This window comes from Dendropsophus ebraccatus, chromosome 5, assembly GCF_027789765.1.
Source record: "Dendropsophus ebraccatus isolate aDenEbr1 chromosome 5, aDenEbr1.pat, whole genome shotgun sequence".
Classification (NCBI taxonomy): Eukaryota; Metazoa; Chordata; class Amphibia; order Anura; family Hylidae; genus Dendropsophus; species Dendropsophus ebraccatus.
In genome coordinates this window covers 34234574-34245154 of record NC_091458.1, presented here as the reverse complement: position 1 = coordinate 34245154, position 10581 = coordinate 34234574, and positions in this window count along the sequence as shown.

Here is a 10581-nt window from a genome sequence, read left to right as displayed (position 1 = left end):
ATACACATAGTATACACTCCGGCTAGGATCGCTAGCGGCGCTGCAAAAAAGTCGCGGTTCTTCCCATCTTTATCAGCTGCTGTATGTCCTGCAGGAAGTGGTAAATTCTTTTCAGTCTGACACAGTGCTCTCTGCTGCCACCTCTGTCCATTACAGGAAATATCCTTATATAAAACCTTTACTGCTCTAGACAGTTCCTGACATGGAAAGAGGTGGCAGCAGAGAGCACTGTGTCAGACTATAAAGAATACACCACTTCCTGCAGGGCATAAAGCAGCTGATAAGTACTAGATGGTTTAAGATTTTTAAATAGAAGTCATTTACAAATCTGCCTAACCTTCTGACACTAGCTGATTTGTATAAATAAATAAATTCTCCGGAGTACCCCTTTAATTTGCAGCATAACTCCAATAAATGTTGGCTTTTACTGCACTGTAGCTTGCTGTTAATTTCCAAGGTATAATCTTCAGTAAGAATCACAGTATATCTGCCCCGTGTGTATTTGCGGTAACATTGCTCTATACATAATCTAGCTATGCCAGCACATTTCCTATATGTATACACCTGTCTGAGTAATAAGGTTTGTTCAGCAGTTTTCTAATCTCTTTTTATTACATGTCCCTGCGGAGCAGCAAAACAAGAACTAATGATTGTAGTAATGACCCCATTTCCATCCCCTGTAGGTGACTATGAGTTAGGGAGGCCGGTGATACTACAATGGTTAGTGTTAGAGGACACTGCTGACATATGGAGGTGCAGTCTGGCCTCTCTGGCCTGTTCACACACATTAATATGCAGCCTGAGTGTCAGCACAGTGTGGGATATGGACTAACATGCCTACATAGCACTCATGTGCCAGGCCGGTGCCCACACATTTCACTCCCGGAGACGCGGAGCTGTTGCTTGGGAAAGACAAGGGCCCTGTGCTTCTGTGGCCACTTTCCTTTCTTCTGAGCTATTATAAAGGCGGATGGTTTTGGCAGACGTCCTAATGTACTTAGGCGGTTATCGCTCCAAGAACATTGGCACCAGCTTACTTTTTGGCAATGACATCAGTGTGTGGAGGCATTATCCCAGTAATTGTGCGAGCCATGTGTACTGGGTGACTTTCTCCTCACTGCTGGGGAAGATATGGCATTGTTCTCCGCATGGAATAGAAGGTAAAAAAATGGGTGCCTTTACACAGAGAGATTTATCTGACAGATTTTTGAAGCCAAAGCCAGGAACAGACTATAAACAGGGAACAGGTCATAAAGGAAAGGCTGAGATTTCTCCTCTTTTTCAATCCATTCCTGGCTTTGGCTTCGAAAATCTGTCAGATAAATCTCTCTTTGTAAAGGCAACCTAAAGGCAGTTGTTTGTCATTCAACATGTTGAAAGACAAATGACTAATATAGCAACGATCTGCTGCCGTCACTTTGTGTAAAAGGAGTGGTGGCAGCAGACCGCTGCTATCTGCTATGGGCTGCCCTGACGATCCGCCCCCCTCCACAGCTCCCTGCGCCCCCCCCCCCTACTCACCCGCTCACTGCCGATGCGTGGAATAGCGGTGGCAGCGAGCAGAGAATGAGGAGCAAGCGAGCACTGACAGCGCTGGTTTGCTCCTCTCTGTCGCCCTGTGTAATAGGGACTTAAGGGTCTTTTTACACACACTGATATCGGATCAATTTATCTGCCAGATTTTTGAAGCCAAAGCCTCGCTGCTGGGGAAGATATGGCACTGTTCTCTGCATGGAATAGAAGGTAAAAAAAAATGGGTGCCTTTACACAGAGAGATTTATCTGACAGATTTTTGAACCCAAAACCAGGAACAGACTATAAACAGGGAACAGGTCATAAAGGAAAGACTGAGGTTTCTCCTCTTTTCAAATCCATTCCTGGCTTTGGATTCAAAAATCTGTCAGACAAATTTATCATATATCTGTGTGTGTAAAAGGCCCCTTAGGGGGCCTTTACACAGAGATATTTATCTGACAGATTTATTAAGCCAAAGGGATGGATTTGAAAATAGGATAAATCTCAGTCTTTCCTTTATGACTTGTTCTCTCTTTATAGTCTGTTCCTGGCTTTGGCTTCAGAAATCTGTCAGATAAATCTCTGTGTAAGGGTCATTTTACACACACACACACAGATATCTGACCAATTTATCTGACAGATAAGCCAAAGCCAGGATTGGATTTGAAAAGAGGAGAAAGTTTAATCTTTTCTTTATGACCTGTTCTCAGTTTATAGTCTTTTCCTGGCTTTGGCTTCAATAATATGTCAGATAAATTGGTGAGTTATCTGTGTGTGTTAAAGGGCCCTAAACAATAATATTCCTCCCCCTCCCTTCCCTTCTTTCACAGTCGTTACCCTAGTAGCAAGCTTGTATTTTCTACTCCCCGATACTACCTGGCACCCTACGGCCAACAATCGTCTGAAGTGTGATACAAAGTCCACTAGACCATTGGGCTGTTTGATTGACTCAGTACTGTGCTATGGATGACATGCAGAGGGAGAAGGGGGATCTTAATTTACAAGCTTTGCAAAGTGCTATGTGAACAGAAAAGAAAAAAGCAACAGCAATAGCACAGCAAGGAAGGGGTTACACTAAGCACTGAACTACTGCTACTGCTGCTGATGAGGCTGAAAACAAGCATTCAGACTATAGGGAGGAGACTGAAGCACTGTGCCCTGAGCTTATTGGTGGTTGAAGATGAGATGGAAGCTTTGATTTACCTTCCAGATACAGTGCAGATCATCTTCAGTTGGCAGAATGGATCAGCTTGCAGGTACACACAGCCCAGACTTACTCCTCCTCTCCTGCACAGAGCACATGCTAAGCTCCAGCCCTCCTTCCTGTGTCCTGTCTTGCTATGTATGTTACTAGAGAAGGAATTACAGGCAGTGAGCAAGATGGAGAAGAGAGACACCTAGTGGCCAAAATGTTGGAGCTGTTTTTCTAAGGTAAGGGGGATTTGTGGTAAATTAATTGATTTAAAAATACTCTATGGAGGGAAAGGTTTTTTGTCAGCCACATTGCAAAATTATTATCAGTCTTCCATCCACCATGTTCCATTTAAAACGCTAATGTTTTCTGTGAAAGAGGCTCCTTTATAACTACTCTAATTGCCATCTTACTGTGGCACCTTAAAGGGGTACTCCAGCAGGAATCTTTTTCTTTCGAATCAACTGGTTTCAGAAAGTTATATAGATTTGTAACTTCTATTTAAAAATCTCAAGCCTTCCAGTACTTATCAGCTGCTGTATGTCTTGCAGGAAATGGTGTATTCTACTCAGTCTGACACAGTGCTCTCTGCTGCCACCTCTGTCTGAGACAGGAACTGCCCAGAGCAGCAGCAAATCCCAATAGAAAAACTCTTCTGCTCTTGACAGTTCCTGTCTCGGACAGAGGTGGCAACAGAGAGCACTGTGTCAGACTGGAAAGAAAGCACAGTTTCCTGCAGGACATACAGCAGCTGATGAGTTCCAGAAGTCTTGAGATTTTTAAATAGAAGTAAATTACAAATCCATATAACTTTCTTAAACTAGTTGGTTTAAAAGAAAAAGATTTTCGCCGACGTATACCTTTAGGGTAGCTTCACACATACCGTATTTTCTGCTGCAGATCCGCAGTACATTTGACTAAATGAATGAACACAGCATTAAATCCACACTGTAAAATCTGCTGCGGATTTTACAGTGCGGAATTAATGATGTGTTCATTCATTTAATCAAATGCGCTGCGATACGGTACGCGTGAAGCTACCCTTAAGACAAATGGCACAACATACTTGCCAACAATCCCAATATTGGGGAGACGGTCCTACAAAACTGGTTACAAAGGAGCAGCGTTAGTGCAAATGAGGGTTACTGGGGAATTTAACCAGGCTTAGGAAAACATGGACGCTTTCTTCCAGAAACAGCATCTCTCCTGTCCTCAGTTTGGGTGTGGGTTTTGTAGCTCAGTTCTATTGAAGTAAATGGGGATGACTTGTAATACCACACAGAACCTGAGGCAAGGGTGGCGCTTTTTTTCCAAGAAAATTACCATGTAGGAAGCCAGCAGTATTATATAAGACATAGAATAGATGGGGCCCGGTTACAGACTTGGTATTGGGGCCCAGGGGCTTCAAGTTCTTCCTGAATATATTACATTTCCATAGATTACAATGTAATGTACCTCTCTCAGGTGACCTCATATTACATTCCTTTCTGATTAGATCTGTGTTAGTCAATATGTTAATTATCCATGTTTCCTGAGAGCGGGCCAGAACAGTGAGGCAATAGATCATCCACACATAGAGGAAGCCAAGCTCCGCAGTATGGTCCTGTGCCAGCGCTGTGTGTAAGAGGACACATAGAGGTGGTAAATCACAGGAAAGGTCCCCCCTGGTGAACCCAACTGGATGGGGCTGTGCAGAGTCTCCGCCATGCTTTATATCCTCCGATTACACGCAGACAGAGCGTACAGTTACAGGAACTAAACAGCTGTTCACAGAACATCAACCATTTACTCTTCACAGAACGTCCATAACATGCATTGTTAATGAAGAAGCCAATACATTCCTAATTTCATTTAGAAATATGAAAAAAATATGGACAATAACGGGAAAAGCTTAAAATGATATATAGCTATTATAGTGATTGTAAATGACAAACTATATAATAATACAACGCCAGTCAGGAGACCATCATCTATTTACTCCTTCTCGATTACTCAAATTTAGATTCTTCACTCATTGCCATGTTCTTTCTCTTATTCCTTTTTTTTAGTAGTATAGTAATTGGCATAGAAGTGATTTTTTTTTTCTGGTATTTGGTATGACCGAAAATCAGTAATTTTGTTTTTTTGGCAGGCTGTACTAGCAGATTTGTCACAGCAGCCATGGAGGTCTAGACAAGAACTCCAGCTGCCATGACAGACAGCCAGCTCACTGTGATTGAACCATCAATGATGCCCTATATAACTATATAGATGAATACTATTGATTGTGGCAGCTAGTGTCCCAGCACCGGCGTGCCACTAAGTCTTATTCCACCTGTCCAAAGGTAACTCTGTCACTTGTCACACTCTGGGATGATGGGTGTCATTTGGCATCATCACCACTTGGTGTCTCACTCTCCCCTGTCCGTTTGCACAGCTGAGGGTATGGAAGGGTTAACTTGTCTGTTGTTCTGTTATATGTTCACCCATTACTAGCTTGGGTGCCACAGACTCTCGTCCTATCATACTCTTCCCTTCTTTCCCTTCTAGCCCTTTGCCCATCCAAAGGGTTTAGACCTGGTCACCCCCATATAGGTGAGTTAGTTCTTAGTAGGAGGGTATTTTGTCTGGTGTATAGAGAGAGAGAAAGTCCTGCTGAAGCCTATAACCGGGCCTGGCCCAGGGCCAGGGCCCTTGCAAGGAGCCACAGCTTAAAGATTCTTTGAGAGACTTTGAGAAAACCACTATGCAGTGCTAAACCCAAAAGTGGGGTAGCTGTCACCTGGGTTCAACCTTGCCTGCTCCAGGGATTCTTCAACTAGTCAGGACTATCCCACACTAGGAATAGTCTGCAGTGGAGCAAATAGTATAAGCTTAAGTAGTCCATTAGATCTTGCCCATCGCTGCACCGTTATGGGAGGTTTACGGCGTGGGCTGGGTAGATCACTGACTTGTCCTCCTGTAGGGGTATAACACTGCATAGTGTTTGTAGTTATAATCTTGAAAGGAAAAGTCTCTGAATTCTCCATACACGTGTGTTTTTGACCACTACACAGCTGGTCTGGCCAAGTACAACAGGGATGCCTGTTCTGTGTGTGTCCTACTCCTAAGAGAATCAGAGAAAACTGACGCTACACTTCCTCTCCCCAAATGACTACTTCCTGCAGGGTATGTAAGAGTCCCTGTGAGTGGTGGAGAAGAGAGTGCACAAAGACAGAGGTACAGAGATACGTAGAGAAGAAAGAAGTATCTCCCCTGGTCCTCAGAATCACAAAATACAAAGAAGCAGTAACCCTATAGTGAGTACAGCCGTGCAATACATATATACAAGTTCGTACATAGAATACTGACATCTGGTGGCAAAACTCACAAACATCTTCATCACCACCTTACTTTTGAGTATAAGGCTTTTGCGACAGGTGTCAGACAAGGAACATCCGTGGTGGGACACCACATTATATTCTATGTTTGTGATTATTTTTTGCACTCATTTTGCCAGTTTTATATTGCACTGAAGATTTACTCAGTAAAGTGTTGCTCCTGTTTAGGTGCTGGACTCTGTGCTCATTACTCTCCGCTGCACCTATACCCACAAATTGTACTACCCTTTTACAAGGCCCAGTGCCAGTGTGTCTGGGGTGGGTATCATCACTCCTGGCCACCGTGACAAGTGCCCAACTAAAACACCAGAAAGTCCACTACTGTTACCAACTAGCAACCCCTGACGGGTGTCAGCTGCCGACAGCAGCCAGCACCCACCGAGTATGGAAGAGGCTTAGTTTCCCAATTTTATGTAACTAATAGAGATGCGCGAACTGGGTTCAGGTTCGAGTCTATCCGAACCCGAACTTTCGGTATTTGATTAGCGGTGTCTGCTGAAGTTGGATAAAGCTCTAAGGTTGTCTGGAAAACATGGATACAGCCAATGACTATATCCATGATTTCCACATAGCCTTAGGGCTTTATCCAACTTCAGCAGCCACTGCTAATCAAATCCTGAAAGTTCGGGTTCGGATAGACTCGAGCATGCTGGAGGTTCGCTCATCTCTAGTAACTAATAATTTGGTATAGACACAATAAGCCATACTGCATAATAAGGCCCTGTTCACACTATGGAATCGGCACTGAAATTCTGTGTGGAACCTCCCTGCGCCAAATCCTGCCCTCTACCAGTTTGAATGGGAGGGCTTGTGCGCCTCCGTTCTCCGCTCAAACAATTGACATGTCAATTTTCTAAGTAGAGAGGTGTAGAGAACAGAGGCGCGCAAGCCCTCCAATTCAAACTGATAGAAGGCAAGATTCATCACCTAGTCTGTGTGTGTGTGGGGGGGGGTGTTCGCAAGGAATCTTGGTGCCGATTCCGTAGTGTGAACTTGTTAAGGGTGGCTTGTAAATTAAGAGTGCCAGGACATCACCAAAGCGTCAGTGGGAGGACTGACAAGGTGCGTAATGTTTTTTGTTTTTTCAGTTTTAATTTATTAATTTTTTTTTTACATTTTTTTTTAATAGCCAGATAGCTATAACTTTCTGCATAGCTTGTTATAAGCTATTGCTCTCCTGTGTCAACCAGTTCAAGCCTGAAAGCTGCATTTGTATATAGAGCACATTGGTCCCTATAGTCCCTTTATGGAATATTAAATCGTTTATTAGGATTTGAATGTTAAACTACAGCCGTATACCTAAAGTCTACCATCATGTACTGTATAATAGGTTCTAGATCTATAAATGAGGGCTGCATATACACCCATTCTAATATCTACTATTGGGACAGCTCTATTATTATAGCACAACCCTATACCAGATATATATAATGCTATAATATAGGGTCCAGGTAAAAGTTGTCCCTTCTTTCTAGAAATCACTGGGTGTCCAGCTCCCCTATGGGACAGCCTCTTCAGTGTCAGGAGATGATGAAAGGTGGATTACCCCATGATAATAGAAGCCTCGGAGTGATCAGCCGTTACGGCCGCTCCTGTGGTTTTATTCTCATGGGGGAGGCTTTGTAAACTGAGCGGCAGAAGAACCAGTTAAACAGTAACAGTAACTTGGTTGCTAAGTAACATCCGCTCCATACAACGTGTTTCTATCATTTCCCGGTTTACTCATTGCACCTATATTTTGGTGTTAATCATATGTGTTACTGATTCTCATTGAATGTGTATATACTGTATATATCTACAGAGTATTTTCGCCCTAAACAAATGTGCATCTGATTCTAGCAGAAAACTAGATGTTCTAACAAGTGAATTATGATCTGATGGTGTATTAGGATCTCACCACACAGTATGTAGCATGTGCACAGTATATATACATGTAGCTACTTACTATATGAGTGGAAACTCTACATGTCAAAAGCCTATAGGCCCTCTGCTCTACTCAGCCAGTGTATTAGATGCGGTTTAAAGTGATATTGTCACCCATCCTTTTCCCGGTGATGTTGTATCAGAGGATAGGCGAGTCACTTGCTAGATGGTTGAGCCGGACCTTACAGGACAAGTGCCATGAAAAACTTTTTCCTATTAACTGAAGCAGATTACAAAGTTATATAACTCTGTAATGTGCTTCAATCACCTATCTGCTTCCCTTCCCTGTCTTTTCCCCCCTCCACCCCCCACCAGGAAGCGTCCTGACTCACACAGACCTAATTACTGTCGTCACCGTCACCAAGCTCTTCTCTCAGCTCCTTCTCCTGTTACAGCAGGGGCCGGTTGTACTTTGTTCCACTGTGGACAGTGTCTTGCTGGGCTGCTACGGGGTTCCTTGGGTTAGTGTAGACACGGATAGCCAGAGTGGTGTAGTGACCCTCCCAGACTGTTGGAACTGCCACCCACAGAGAGAGGAAGTGTCCCAAGGATGTGGTGGTTGCTGTGTCGGTGCGAGTTGAAGAATCACAGAGTCTCTTTAGCATAAATTATCTTGTTTTTACTTGAAAGGTACGGGATGTTGGAGGATGAGGTAGAAGAATACTTAGAAGAAGATGAGAATACTTGTGTCCGTGTGTTAACCTCTGAGTCTTCACACCACCTAATGCCCACCAGTGTCGGGTGACCAGTCCTATGAGGGTGACACAAGGCCCCAGACCTTGTAACCTGGGATGAGCGGAATGCTGAGGGTTCCTTGGTGACAACCGCGCTGCGAGATAGGGTTCCTAGGCCTTAGCAACTTTGCTCTATCCGGATCAGTTCCTAGCTTACTGCTGTCTGTGGATACTGTCCTGCTCTGTGATTCTCCCAGTCCATGGCGTGGGTTGAGGTTGTCTCTGACTTGTCCTCTCTTGAAAGGGGTTTAACACTGCATACTGTTGTGTAGCGTTACTGAGAAGAAACTGTGAGCTCTGTCTTTCTTCCTACCCATACGGGGTTCTGACTGACCCTTGAAAGTAGGGGACCTGGTAGAGGGCCAGGGAAAAGATTCATGCACTTCCTCTACCAATGTGACTTCCTTGCTCAGCATATCTAAAGTGCACTGTGAGTGGGTGAAGAATGCAATAGAAGAAGTAAAGAGATAAATGATAGGAGAGTAGAAGAAAAGATTCCCATAGGTTCCACAGATCCATGTGACAAACCAACAAACAATAACCCTTTACACATTTCAGCTGTGCAGGATCTGAATACATACATCTATAACAACGACACCTAGTGGCGAAACTTCATCACTACTTTCATCACCACTTAAACAATAAGTACAGGCTTTTACAAAGGGTGTAGCCAATAGCAACACCCGTGGTAGGACACCACATGTGCAGTTTTCAGAACCAATATGAAGTTTACATTCTGCACATTTCATATCTACCTGTATAAATCAGGCTGGGATTCATCCTCTGTGGCGCAGGCACAATAAAAGTAGATAGGGATCCGGAGACCTCACTGCCTAGCGGTGCCTGCGCCACAGAGGAGGAATCCTGGCCTTCAGAGCAGCCCATTCCAATGACATCACGGATATCACTTTAAAGAGGACCTGTGGCCTTTATATAAAACTACTGCCTAGCTATTCCCTAGTTATTGGGAAAGGTGTGGCTTTGTTGAAAGGAACATGGCATAAATAAGTTATCCAGGATTAGAAAAATATGGCTGCTTTCTACCAGAAACAGCACCACTCTTTTCCTGACTTTGTGTGTGGTATTGCAGCTCAGTTTCATTGTGGGGCTATGTTCATACAACATAAGTAAATTATTAATCACGGCTGTTGTTGCCGATTTGCAACACGGCCATGATTAATCCTTTACCTACATTGTGCTGCAGGCTGAGGGAATCCTGGCCTGAGTGCTTACACATAGAATACACTGCGGCTGGGATCCCTAGCGGCGCTGTAGAAAACTGATATGTCAGTGCACACAATAGAGTGTGCAGCTCCGGCCGCACGCTCCATTGTGTACAGCAGCAAATTCAGATGCGGGCGTGCACTGATGCGCCCGCATCTGAATTCAGCAGCAGTGAAGATCATCCAGCCGGTACCAGCTGGGATGATCTTCTCTGACACCGGCCATTCCGTGTCCCGGTCGGGTCATGGATCGGCCGGTATCTTATGCCATGTGAACATAGCCTAATACCGCATACAACCATAGGACAGGGGTGGTGCAGTTTTTGGACCAAAGAAACTATGTATTTATAATTCCAGATAATTCCTTAAAGGCTGGCCTCACACTGCCTTAAAATATTGGGAAAACACCAGTTTTTTTTTTTCTTTGCAAAAACGCCAGTGGCGTTTTAGAGGTCAATAGAATTTTCCGCTGTTTTTGAGGCTCTTTGGCAGTTTTTCAAAAGCGCAGCATGCTTCGAGTTCGGTCTTTTTTTGGCAAACTGGCTTTTTTTTTTACCATCGACTTCAGTGGGATTGTTATGGTTTTTTCAAAAATGCCATTGCTGTGCATATGTCTTTTTTTTCTGGCAGTTTTG